This window comes from Chiloscyllium plagiosum, unplaced genomic scaffold (genome assembly GCF_037043375.1).
Source record: "Chiloscyllium plagiosum isolate Xiang-an unplaced genomic scaffold, Cpla_swu_hap1 HiC_scaffold_4, whole genome shotgun sequence".
Classification (NCBI taxonomy): domain Eukaryota; kingdom Metazoa; phylum Chordata; class Chondrichthyes; order Orectolobiformes; family Hemiscylliidae; genus Chiloscyllium; species Chiloscyllium plagiosum.
Window position 1 is genome coordinate 17757600 of NW_028270142.1, and position 13495 is coordinate 17771094.

Here is a 13495-nt window from a genome sequence, read left to right on the forward strand (position 1 = left end):
TTTATAAAAGTTCAACATCATCTCTTTGCTCTTATACTTTATGACCTTAGCTTCAGTACAATTAAAGTATCATCTGCTCACATTTATCCTCCAGCAGCCAATGGGCTAAAAGCCAAATTTGATTGTTTTTCATTGCTTTTCATATCTATGTGGCAGCTTTTAGTGACTTGTGTATGGAAACAACCAAATCTCTTTGCCCCTCCACAACATCTAGTCTCTTAACTTTAAGAATATTGAAAGACAATTTAAAGGCTTATGAATTATGCACCAAAGAGGATTTGGGTCAAGGAGAAGACTTAGACTTGCACTGTTAAACAACAGAAACAGAAATCTGGTAAGATGGATGGGAAAACAGGAACCAGGTCTAGGAGTGAAGCCATTTTAATCTGAGGAGGCCTTTGGAGGAAGTTTAGCTTTTTGAAATGGGAAATGGACAGGACCCAAGCAACCAGCAAACCAGAAACGGAGAAATTCATTGATGTACAAAGCAAGCAGCTGGAACATTTTCCATTTCACTTAACTTTTCATTTGTCTTCTTACATGGAGAGATTTTTAAAAATCTGGGAAACATGTATAACACCAGCATTTATTTGGCAGAAGACCTGCAATAAAGTATGAGAAACGTCCACATGTTTTTTCTATTACTAAGTGATGGCAAGTTCCATGGGGGTTTTTCCCAGTCTTAACATTGATATGAATAGCACTTGGTCTCTGAGTCACAAGTTCTCTGGGTCCAAGTTGTGCTCTCTTAGAGACGTTAGAGCACACACCTCCTTGCTGGGACATATGTAAAAAGATTCGAAGAGCTATTCTGATTATGAGTTGAGGAGTTATCCCTGGTGATCTGGCCAATACTTATTGCTCAAACAATAGTGCAAAAAAATTGACTGATCATTACTAGTTTACTATTTGTGGTGATTGTTCTGCAAAAATTGGCTGCCATGTTTCCTGCATTCCAATAGAAACAGTTTATTGTTCAAAGGTACTTAATTCACTGTAAAGGACTTTGCAACATCCAGCATTGATGAAAAAAGCATACTTTCTTCATATTTTTCTCTTTGATGTTAACATTAATGTGAAACAATTGCAAAAATTGTGCACATAATCATTGGCCCCAATTTCCTCTATAGCCCGCAAAATGGCTGTAGCTCAATTGTATTTCAAAAGCATAATCAAAAACATTATGATCCTCTCACATTTAGATGAGAACAAATGACATTAATTTTAAATTAAAAAATTTAATATAAAAATATCTTTATTTTTATGTTTGTTTAAATTCCTATGTCCCCTGCATTTATAATGGAAACTGTTTATTTAAACTTGTCATTTTGCCATTGGTGATGAAGAATTGTTTCTGCTGCCAGAAAATTAGAAGTACACAGCCAATTTCCATTAACATGATAGACACAAAAATATATTAGAGTTGACAGGAAATGTGTGCAGATGTCGGATTATTTTTAACAATTTATTGGTTAACTCTTCTGGTGTTCCACACATGGATAAAAGAGACAACATGGTGTTCAACACGGGCAGTATGATTAAATAACATGAAAGATAATGTGTCATTATTGGAGCAAGATGGAAATTATATAATATCAATAGGGTTAGGACTAGGGTAAATAAACAACTGAAATTTGGATAATCCATCAAATTTGCAGGCTTTCTCATAGTTGTAAAGTTTTGCCAAACAAAACATAGATGTACATGAATCTGAAGTGAATAACATATTCAATGAAATGTACAATGTTTATATGTGTGTATGCAGTATAGCTTCAATCATTGGTTTTGCTGCCCCCTCCTCTCATGATGAAGTAAAATCTGAAATGATGGCATTGCATTGCCAATCGACATCATCACACCCATCTCCAATAGTATGGAAGTCAGACAAGCACCAAATTGGCAGCCTGTTTGGCTTTTCTAAAAGAAATGCAATTCAAGGACAGTTCAACTCTCACAAAATGGTACACTCCAAATTGTACATTACCCATGTCATTTTCTCCGGCATGTGTTTGGAATGAATTACACCCAGGCATGAGGAGCCAATTCAAGGTTAACAGGACAATGGCTGCATTCAACAGAAGGGTCTGCTGGTGAAGTTGGGAGAGTTTCCAAGTTGAACTGTATTAAATTATCTTTTTCAGCCTAATGTAGTAGTTAATGACAGGGAAAGTGGACAACACACAAGGCTAAATTGAAGCGTGCAGACTCAAGTATTAGACCTGGAAATCCCTCTTTTATTGTTAGTATTGTTGACACGAGAGGAAGCTTGACCATCCGTGAGGAGAAATGGAGAAGAAGGAGACAGAGGATAGCAGTTCTTAAGTAGATACAGCCTGCAAAGGACTTGAGAAGGAGGAGAGACATCAGCAGGAAGTAGGCAGAAATAATCAAAAGCACTATCCTACTAACATAGTCTGGCCTTGACTGAGAGCTGCTAATAACCATGATAAACTGCTTACCTTTATGGTTGTACGAAATAGTAAGGCAATACAGCTCTATGGAGCATGGTGCAAAAAAAGCAGGCCAAGGCAAAGTGAGACAAGGATGCTGTGAGCACTGAGGTGGGGTCAAAGTGAGTGAACAACCCAGAGATGCATCCTTGTCCAATCTATGAGCTGGGTGTGTATTACTGAACACACAGTGTCCTTGCATCAACATTGCAATGAGAGTTGGTGCCTGGTGCCCAACATGGAGGTCCTTAGGAGCAAATGGCCTGCTGAAATTGCCAGGTATCTGTTCTGATGCCCATGTTGAAAATGTGCAATATCTAAGTTGTTCAAAGCAAGTGGTACAATAGAAAGTTGCAAATTAATGAGGCAAAATCTGCATTTAATATGGCCATTAACTAATGTCCATTAGTGAAGGAAATCTGCCATGCTTACCTGGCTTGGCCTACAGCATTGTGGTTGACTTTCAACTGCCTTCTGAGCAATTAGAGATGGGCAATAAATACTGGCCTGGCCTAAGGTGTGTACATCCCATGAGTGAATAAAAAAAGCAGTAATCATCCGTAATAGACAATTGTCCACTACCAAGTGAGAATCTCACCTTTGTGCTTAGAACCTGCTTAAAAGATGCAGAGAGTTTCTCTTGACATTGAGGTTGGTCTCTCACTGTTCTTCTTGCATGATTCTGCCACTTCTTTTACCATTGCCCACTTTTTTCAGACACCTAGAAGATTCCGCTCATTGGCTCTACACATTCAGATAATGTCTTAAAGAACATATGACACAACCGGGTCTGGGTCTAAAACAGTGCTGCTTTACTTGTGGTGTGCCATCTGTCATCATACCTGGATGTGAATCATTTGTCACAGATGCATCGTCTGACACAATACCTTCAGTAACATCCCCTGTCAGGTGATTGATGATATGCGGTTTTATGTTTTCTGTTTCTTCCCAGGATTTGACCACTGCTGCTTACAATGTCATATGACATAAGCTGGACACAGGGATGTGATATTTTTCCCAGAACTCATGTACTTGCATGGTAATTTTGAACTCCTATACACACCTTAGTTCAAGTTGGGATGACTCCCTATATGCTCATTGGTCATGCTCAGGTATCATTTTTCCCTTCTTTCCAACAATGCGTCATGAAAGTATGGTTGGATAATGAGACAGTACGTGGAAAGAACTAAGTTTATTTCTCCCGAATTTAGAAACTGCTGATGAGGATAAACTGTTGCCTAGAGGAATAACACATAGATTTAAAATAGTCAACCAAAATCTTGGAAGTCACTCTACATTCAATGATCATGGATTTTACTGTATAGACAGTATACTTGTTGAGTCGAGAGTGTGGTGCTGAAAAAGCACAGCAGGTTAGGCAACATCCAAGGTGCAGGAGAATTGATATTTCAGACATAAGCCCTTCATGTTGATTCTCCTGCTCCTCGGATGCTGACTGACCTGCTATGATTTTCCAGCACCGCAATCTCGACTCTGATCTCCAGCATCTGCAGTCCTCACTTTCTCCTAGTGTACTTTGTGAGATCATTTGAGTGGGGGTAGTGAGGAGAGGAAATATTGTATGTTGATCATCCCATTTTCATTCTTGGAAGGGACCATTGCCAGACACGACTGAATTGGACAGCCAATGTGTCGACACCATTGATTTAAACTTAAAGGTGATTTTTAAAAACTGGAAAAATGTTGCCAGGAACTTTGTCATCATTGTCAGAAATATCAGAGGATTTTATTCTCCTTCACCCTTCATTGCCAAAGTAGTTTTACTGCCTGTCATTCTTTTTTACCACAGCAGATGATGGAACTTGAATTCAACAAAATCTAAAAATAAGTGTCTAAGATGACCATGAATGCATTGCTGATTGTCAGGAAACCCCCATCTGGTTCACTAATATCCTTTAGGGATGGAAACTACCATCCTTACTTGATCTGGCCTGCATGTGACTCCAGACCCACGGCAATGTGGCTGAATCTTAACTGCCTTCTGGGCATTAAATCCTGGCCTAGCTAGTGATGCCCTATTAAGTTAAGGTTAACATGCCAGTTCAGATGGCAGTTAGGAAGGCAAGTTAATGTTAGCATTCATGTCAATAGGGCTAGAGTACAAGAACAGATGTTATAAAATCATGAGGGTCATCAACAGGGCAAAAAGACAATATCTCTTCCCTGGGTTGGGGGAGTCCAGAACTAGGGGGCATAAGTTTAGGGTGAGAGGGGAAAGATTTAAAAGGAACCTAAGGGGCAACGTTTTCATGCAAAGGGTGGTGCTTGAATGGAATGAGCTGCCAGAGGAAGTAGTGGATGCTAGTACTACAACATTTAATAGACATCTGGATAGATACACGAGTAGGAAGGGTTTATAAGGATATGGGCCAAGTGCTGGCAAATGGGACTAGATTAATTTAGGATATCTGGTCAGCATGGATGAGTTGGACTGAAGGGTCTGTTTCCATGCTGTACATCTCTATGACTCTACGTACTGCTGAGGCTGTATAAGTCTCTGGCCAGACCGCATTTAGAACGTTATGAGCTGTTTTTGTCTCCGTATCTAAGGAAGGATGTGCTGACAAAGAAGGGGATCCAGAGGAGGTTTACAAGAATGATCTCAGAGATGAAGAGCTTGTCATGTAAGGGGCAGCTGAGGACTCAGAGTCTGCACTCAATGGTGTTTAGTGCGATGAGGAGGAATCTGATTGAAACTCACTGAATGTTGTGATGCCTGGATTGAGTGGACATGGAGAAGATGTTTGCATGAGTAGGAGAGATTAGGACCCAAGGGGACAGCCTCAGATTGAAGGGAGAAACATTTAGAACTGAGATAAGGAGGAATTTCTTCAGCCAGAGGTTGGTAAATTTGTGGAACGCGTTGTCACAGAAGACTTTGGATGCCAACTCATTGAATGTATTTAAGACAATGTTTGATATTTTCTTGATTGCTAAGGTGATCAAGGGTTATAGTGAGAAATCAGGAGAATGGGTTTGAGAAACATGTTCCAATGGTGGAGCAGGCTCAATGAGCTGACTGGCCTAGGTGTGCTTCTATATTTTATGGTCTTCTGGCAGGGCAAGTCACAGATATGTCATTTGCCCATACCGCTTTCTGTCACCTCACATTATGTCCACCTTTAGGGGATGTAGCTTACTGAAATATTGCATGCTTTTGCATTATAATTCTTTCTTAAAAGTCTCTTGATTCCTTGACACCCTTTCAGGTGTGACATTCCATGACCTCTCACTTGAGTTGGGTGAAATCCAAACAGTAATTTCCAAAACAGCCATTTAATTTCAATCACAACCATATCTTGCTTGAATGCATTTTTATTTTATTAAAAAGGAGCTCATCCTATCCATAAACAAGTCAGGTCCAATTTTCTGAACAAAAGGCTTTTCAAAATTGCCACACTGCTGTCATCTTTGTAGCCATCAGCATCTATTTACTGCCACTGACTGTCACAACTTGCTTTTGATGCTCAGTTACTGTCAATATCACAGCCAACATGAGTACTTTAGGGTTTTCTAAGTCAGTCCACATGAAATATGCCATAGAGAATAGGGACCTTATTGAGACAGATTTTTTGACATTTATTAATAATACTAACTATTTACACAACTACAGTATGACAGAGTTATACACATGGTCTGCATTCTGTGCTTACTGATGATATTGTGCATTACACATATATAGTTGACTCTCTGAAGGCACTACATTGACTCCATGACACAGAAAGAGTGTCTGAAGGTGAGACATGATGTAACATAACTGTTCTAAAGTTGTAGGCTTGTCTGGTTTGGAATCTTAGCACAATATTGTGCTCTTGTACTCTTAGCTGAAAAATGTGTTGCTGGAAAAGTGCAGCAGGTCAGGCAGCATCCAAGGAGCAGGAGAATCGACGTTTCGGGCATAAGCCCTTCTTCAGGAATGAGGAAGGCGTGCCAAGCAGGCTAAGATAAAAGGTAGGGAGGAGGGACTTGGGGAAAGGGGCGTTGGGAATGCGATTGGTGGAAGGAGGTTAAGGTGAGGGTGATAGGCCGGAGAGGGGTGGGGGCAGAGAAGTTGGGAAGAAGATTGCAAGTCAAGAAGGCAGTGCTGAGTCCGAGGGTTGGGACTGAGATAAGGTGGGGGGAGGGGAAATGAGGAAGCTGGAGAAATCTAGGCGGAAGATGAGGCGCTCTTCCTCCAGGCGCCGTGTTGCCATGGTCTGGAAATGGAGGAGGCCAAGGACCTGCATGTCATTGGTGGAGTGGGAGGGGGAGTTAAAGTGTTCAGCCACAGGGCAGTTGGGTTGGTTGGTGCGGGTGTCCCAGAGGTGTTCTCTGAAACGTTCCGCAAGTAGGCGGCCTGTCTCCCCAATGTAGAGGAGGCCACATCGGGTGCAACAGCTGCAGTAAATGATGTGTGTGGAGGTGCAGGTGAATTTGTGATGGATATTAGATTAGATTAGATTACAGTGTGGGAACAGGCCCTTCGGCCCAACAAGTCCACACCGACCCGCCGAAGCGAAACCCACCCATACCCCTACATTTACCCCTTACTTAACACTACAGGCAATTTAGTATGGCCAATTCACCTGACCCTGCACATCTTTGGATGGTGGGAGGAAACCAGAGCACCCGGAGGAAACCCACGCAGACACGGGGAGAACGTGCAAACTCCACACAGTCAGTCTCCTGAGGCGGGAATTGAATCCGGGTCTCTGGCGCTGTGAGGCAGCAGTGCTAACCACTGTGCCACCGTGCCACCCAAGGGATATGGAAGGATCCCTTGGGGTCTTGGAGGGAAGTGAGGGGGGAGGTGTGGGCGCAAGTTTTGCATTTCTTGCCGTTGCAGGGGAAGGTGCCAGGAGTGGAGGTTGGGTTGGTGGGGGGTGTGGACCTGACGAGGGAGTCACAGAGGGAGTGGTCTTTCTGGAATGCTGATAGGGGAGGGGAGGGAAATATATCCTTGGTGATTGGGTCTGTTTGGAGGTGGCAGAAATGACGAAGGATGATCCGATATATCTGGAGGTTGGTGGGGTGGTATGTGAGGACTAGTGGGGTTCTGTCCTGGTGGCGATTGGAGGGGCAGGGTTCAAGGGCAGAGGAGCGGGAAGGGGAGGAGATGCGGTGGAGGGCATCGTCAACCAGGTCTGAGGGGAAATTGCGGTCTTTGAAGGAGGCCATCTGGATTGTTCGGTATTGGAATTGGTCCTCCTGGGAGCAGATGCGGCGGAGGCAAAGGAATTGGGAATATGGGATGGCGTTTTTACAGGAGGCAGGGTGGGAGGAGGTGTAATCTAGGTAGCTGTGGGAGTCGGTCGGTTTATAGTAAATGTCCATGTTGAGTCGGGCGCCCGAGATAGAAATGGAGAGGTCTAGGAAGGGGAGGGAAGAGTCTGAGACGGTCCAGGTAAATTTGTACTCTTAGTCTTGCAACTCATTCAAGAGTTTGTAATTATTTGCTGGTAGTTGTGAGTCCTTATTCTCTTAGAGAAGACAATGTTAGTGATATCAGAGTGGTATGGATAATTTGCCAGTAGAAGTGCATGCCCCTCATGCTGATAATATATAAAAATACAGACTTTTATCATGAACAATGCTCAAAGATAAACAAAGCGGTTTTGGATGAGAAAGATACTTGAGTGTTTGTGTTGAAATGAGTTCCCTTATTACCCAGATGCTGAGAGTAAAGTTGTAGCATTGGTAAGAGTGTGAGTAATGACTCTGAGTGGTAGGGAATGTGTATTTCAAAAGCACCGAGGTATATCTTATAATAACATCAAAGAACGGCAGATGCTGGGAGGCCTGAAATAAAAATAGGAAGTGCTGGCAAAATGCAGGAGGTCTGGCAGCATCTGTAAAGAGAGAAACAGAGTAAGCATTTTCAGTTCAATATGACTTTTGGGAAGATAAAACTTAGTTCCCTTTGTGTTGTCATTAAGCCTCTTCCAGCAGTGTGACAGCGCTTGGGGGTGAAGGTAGTACCAGCTGCCTATGCCACCTCTCTCCAGTGTACAGGCAGCACTCCTTAGAGGCTAAGTGTCTTAGTGGCTCTTACCTTTTAAACACTTCAATAGAATCTAATTCCTACTTCTCAGTGGCAGTACATTTTATGTGGCTTGCACAATTGATCCATATCAGTGCTCCATTACAAAGGATAACTCCATGAAGAAACTGTAGCAAGTGGATTCATATTGGTAGGCGTTATTCCCATTCCTAGACTAAGCTCATGGAAGGGAAATCTAGACTATAGGTGTGTTGGAACTGTATTTCCAATTTCCAAACCAAAAAACGTTTGTGGAACATATAATATTTGAAAGTACTTTGACAACTTTTAATTAGGGTACAAATCTTAGCATATTGAATTACTGTGAAAATGGCTGGATTTGAATCTGCAGCATTAGATTCTATTGGGATTGTGCTATTTTTGTAGGAAAAGCTGGGGATTGTGTAGTATTAAGGAACAATTCACAACAGCAAGCCATTACAAGGCAGTTATATGAGAGACAATGGACTCCCATGTCTCCTGTTACACCAATGACAGTTTGCCTGGTCAATGATGTTGTTATGGTTCAACCCATAACAGTTAAAGTTTGAATGGTACCATTGTATTTGGCAGCACCTTCTTCTATAACCTTCTGATGAGAATGACATTGGTACTGCTGTCAAGTCCTAAGGCATTGCTTTATCTACTAATATGTTCCTGCCTGTTGGTCTAATACATTGTCTAGTCAGGTCCCTCCATGTGTTTCAGACATTCTGGTAAATTCAAAGTTTTTTCCATCCTTGAGTTGATACATCAGAAAGCTTTTTACTTTTCCCGTCCTTTTCAGCATTGCATTGTATTACCTCTCTGTTGTCTTCCCTCTCTATGGTCTGCTGACTGGGTTGGTCTGGAAATCTTTCACCTTGCTGCTCTATATTGCTGCTGGATCCCTCTTCATGCTTTTCCTACATTTCTGTGGCATGTCATGAGAGAACCTTAAGTAGCAATAATCAGGCACTTCCTCAGTACAGGTTGAAGACATCTCGAATCATAACACCCTGTATGTGAAGTGCATACGCTGTTCAACTGTATGGGATACAAGTCTGGTCACAAGGAGTCATGACCATGCCATTGGTCGTCACAGATTGATGATTGTCGTCTCCATGCATGCGAAGTAATCTTAGGTAACTTTAAAAGGCTCACCTGTGACAAGAAATCACAAAAACAATTCAAGATCCTGTAGGCTACAGAAGAACATGGAGCTGATTTCCTCTCATTTTGAACTGTAATGAATCACCAACATGTCTTATATACAAATTTGATTTTTTTGGTTGATATGGAGCATGGGGACAACCTCTTAGTCTGTTTGTGCTGCATACATTGGAGTAAGGTCTCCGATGTCAAAGGTTCTTGCAAAGGTATTCCATGGTCATCCTGATCAGTTTCCTCCATATCCTATTCTTAGCGTTTATTATGACAGTTGGGTTCAGATCGAACTCTTATAGATCCTGGTTTTTGTGTCAGGATAATCAAGGTGTTCTTGACATTATTTTGTCCAAAGGAAATGTGCTTACTTTCAGAAATTCTTGGGATAAAGGGTAGCAAATCTAAAACAGAGTTGAGGAGAATCTATTTCTTTCAAAGGGCTGTGAATTTGTGGAATTTGCTACCCCAAAGTGCAGTAGATGCTGGGTCAGTAAGTAAAGTTATGAAGGGGTTAGACAGCTTTTTAATTGGTAATGGGTTGAAGGGATGTGGAGAGAAGGCAGGAAAATGGAGGTGAGGAGAATATCAACCATGATCGAATGGAGGAGAAGACTCGATGGGCCGAATGGCCGAATCCTGCTCCTATACCTTACAAACTTATGAAAATTCATGAAATGTCATCAACTGGTTCAGATGAAATAAACTGACTCATGCAAAAAATAATGTGAATTAGTTTCTGTATTACTTACTTCCTCAAAACTTACTAATTTGGAAATAACCTGAAACATCTAACATTTGTTTTTTTAAAATTTGTTCATGGGATGCTGGCATTGCTGCTGAGGCCATCGTTTATTAAAAATCCATGGTGAAGCACAAGGCCAACCTAGCAGCTCAGCAATCCAACCAAAGTGGCATGTTGGCTCCAAATGAACGGAAAGGCAGAAAGCAGAGGGTGTTAGGACGGGCCATTTCTGTGGAGAAAGTGAGGTCTGCAGATGCTGGAGATCAGAGTCAAGAATGTGGTGCTGGAAAAGCACAGCAGGTCAGGCAGATCCGAGGAGCAGGAGAATCGATGTTTTGGGCATAAGCCCTTCATCATTCCAGGAATGATAAAGGCCTTATGCCTGAACCGTCGATTATCCTGCTCCTCGGATGCTGCCTGACCTGCTGTGCTTTTCCAGCACCACACTCTTGGCTCAGGGCTGTTTCTGTGACTGGAAATGTTTCTAGTGGGACTGGCTTTTTGTGATGTACATTTATGTTTTGGTCTTAAATATAGGGTGTATGATCAAGAAGTTTGCAGGTGACTTGAAAATCTAAGTAGTGGTAAGTAGTGAAGAGGGTAGCCATAAACTGTAGGAGGATATCAATGGAGAGGAAACATAGTTAACACTCGAATCCAGTGATCCTTCTTCAAAACTGAATAGCAGTCCTGAAGAAAGGTCACTGGATTCAAAATATTAACTCTGCTTCCTCTCCAAGATGCTGCCAAACCTTTTGTGTTTCTCCAGCAATTTCTGTTTATGTTTCAAATTTTCAACATTTGCAGTTCTTTGCTTTATTTTTATTATTTTGGAACATTTCAATGGACTGGTCAGATGAGGAGAGCAGTGGAAAATTGAATTTCTCCTGGAATAGTGTGGGGGATGTAATGCACTTGGGAAGGACCAACAAGGCAAGGGGTTATATTATCAATTGTAGAACTCTGAAAAATATTGAAGAGCAGAGGTACCTTAGTGTGCATTTCCATAGATCCCTGAAGATAGAATAGCAGGTAGATAATGTGGTACAGAAGCTATATTGGACACATGCCTTTATTAGCCAAGAACATAAGAGCAGGGAGGTTATGCTGGAACTGTATAAAACACTGGTTAGGTGACAACTGGAGTGCTGCATACAGTCTAGTCACTACATTATAGGAAGGATGTGATTGGATTGGACAGAGTGCAGAGCTGAATTACCAGGATGCTGCTTGTGCTCAAGGATCTAAGCTCTGAGGAAAGATTGCACAGGCTGGTTGTTTGGGAGGAGACCCGATGGATGTGTATAAGATCACAAAGGGCATAGATATTGAGGAGAATGCTTTTCACCCAGAGGATGGTGGGACTCTGAAACTCACTATTTGTAAGAGGGATTGCATCAGAAACTCTCATAATATTTAAGCAATAGTGTGGCAATCACTTGTGTTGCCATAGCCTCTGGACCAGTTGGCTGGAAAGTGTTAGAAAGTGGGATTAGTATAACCAGATCTTTGTTGACATTGTGTGGGGACAACGTGCTGAATGGCCTCTTTCTGTGTTGTAAATATCTATCAGTCTATCAAACAGTGAGTTTACTTAATCACCAAACATGCAGTACTTCCACTTGTCCTGCTGTCCCCTTTCCTGTTTTATTGTTGGGAAAACATTCCTGTGCAGTATAGCCAGCCTGATGTACTCAATCACAATAGTATCTGGTCTTGTTCCTGAAAACAATCATTTCAAGAAGTAAATTGAATACAAACTCAGCAGTGCTGTGAAATGTTTTGAAATCTTTTAATATTTAGCAGATAGGCCCTGCATTTCAATGTATTTTTCATTGATCAAAATATTTTACTCAAACCTTAATGACAGGAAATAAATTATGAAGATTAAGAACAAAAGAATGAAGAAAATTTACAGCTCAGGAACAGGCCCTTCGGCCCTCCAAGTGACCATAGTTAGGCACGGATTTTCAGCACTTGTTACTTCCATCTTTCAGACTTGCCATGTGAGAATTATGGAGAATGGAGGGGTTTTTCCATTAGACCGCCACTCCTTGAGTTTGGGCTTTGGATATTTTAGCACAATGGAGCCATTCTCCCTCTATAGTATTCACACCAGCAGTATGGATACTTACCTGCAATAAGTATCCATACTGCTGGTTCCAGGAAGGTCAATGTCAATTTCCTGGGCTGGTCTTGTTCTGAGGTGGTAGTGGCCCGGCATGAAATTGGAAAAGCCACCTGACAGCTCAGAACCAACAAGACCATGAGTGCAGACAGTATCCCTGCAGAAGACTAGAATATAGCGGAGAACCACTCTTGACTCAAATAAATGACTTCAACTCCCTCGTCTGGAAAGACAAAAGTGAATCAGCAGATCTTTCAGGTGTCATAATTGTGAATATCTTCAGGAAAGGAGGTAAGAGCAATTGTGATAACTACAGAGTTGGGTCCCTGCTCCCGCCACAGGAAGGTCATTTCAAGAATCCTCATCAATCACTGCTTCCAACTGGCTCTTCGATGCCAATTCTCTCCATCAGGAGGCACAATGGACATTATCTTCACAGCAAGACATCTTCCGAAACACTGGAGACCAGCAGCACCTTCCAGAGATTACACTCTTTGACCCCACAAAGACCTTTGACTCTGTCAACTGGGAGGCATTATACAATGTTCACTTCATATTTGGTTGGCTACAGAGATTCATTGCTATCCTCTACCTGTTACACAACACTGTAGATGGAGTGATCTTCACCAAAGGATTTAGCGTGAACCTAATATGTGTGCAATCCAGAGTCAAGTCAGGCCTCTCCTTGCCGTAATACTCCACTCCGTATCCATGAAACTTTCTTATTCACTGTGAAGCTTATTCACTGGACTAGCAGGAAACTGTTGAAACTGCATCACACACAGTCTAGAGTCAAGATGAGCTTAACCTGGGTCATCGAGTTGCAGGATGCAGATGCATTTCCACTTCTGCACATGAAGAGACCAAGCTTCAAACTGTTGACTATGGATCCACAAAGGCATATGAAAGAGTTGATTTGATTTTGATTTTATTGTCACATGCATTTTATGGTAAGAATACAATAAAATACAGTGAAAAGACACTGATCT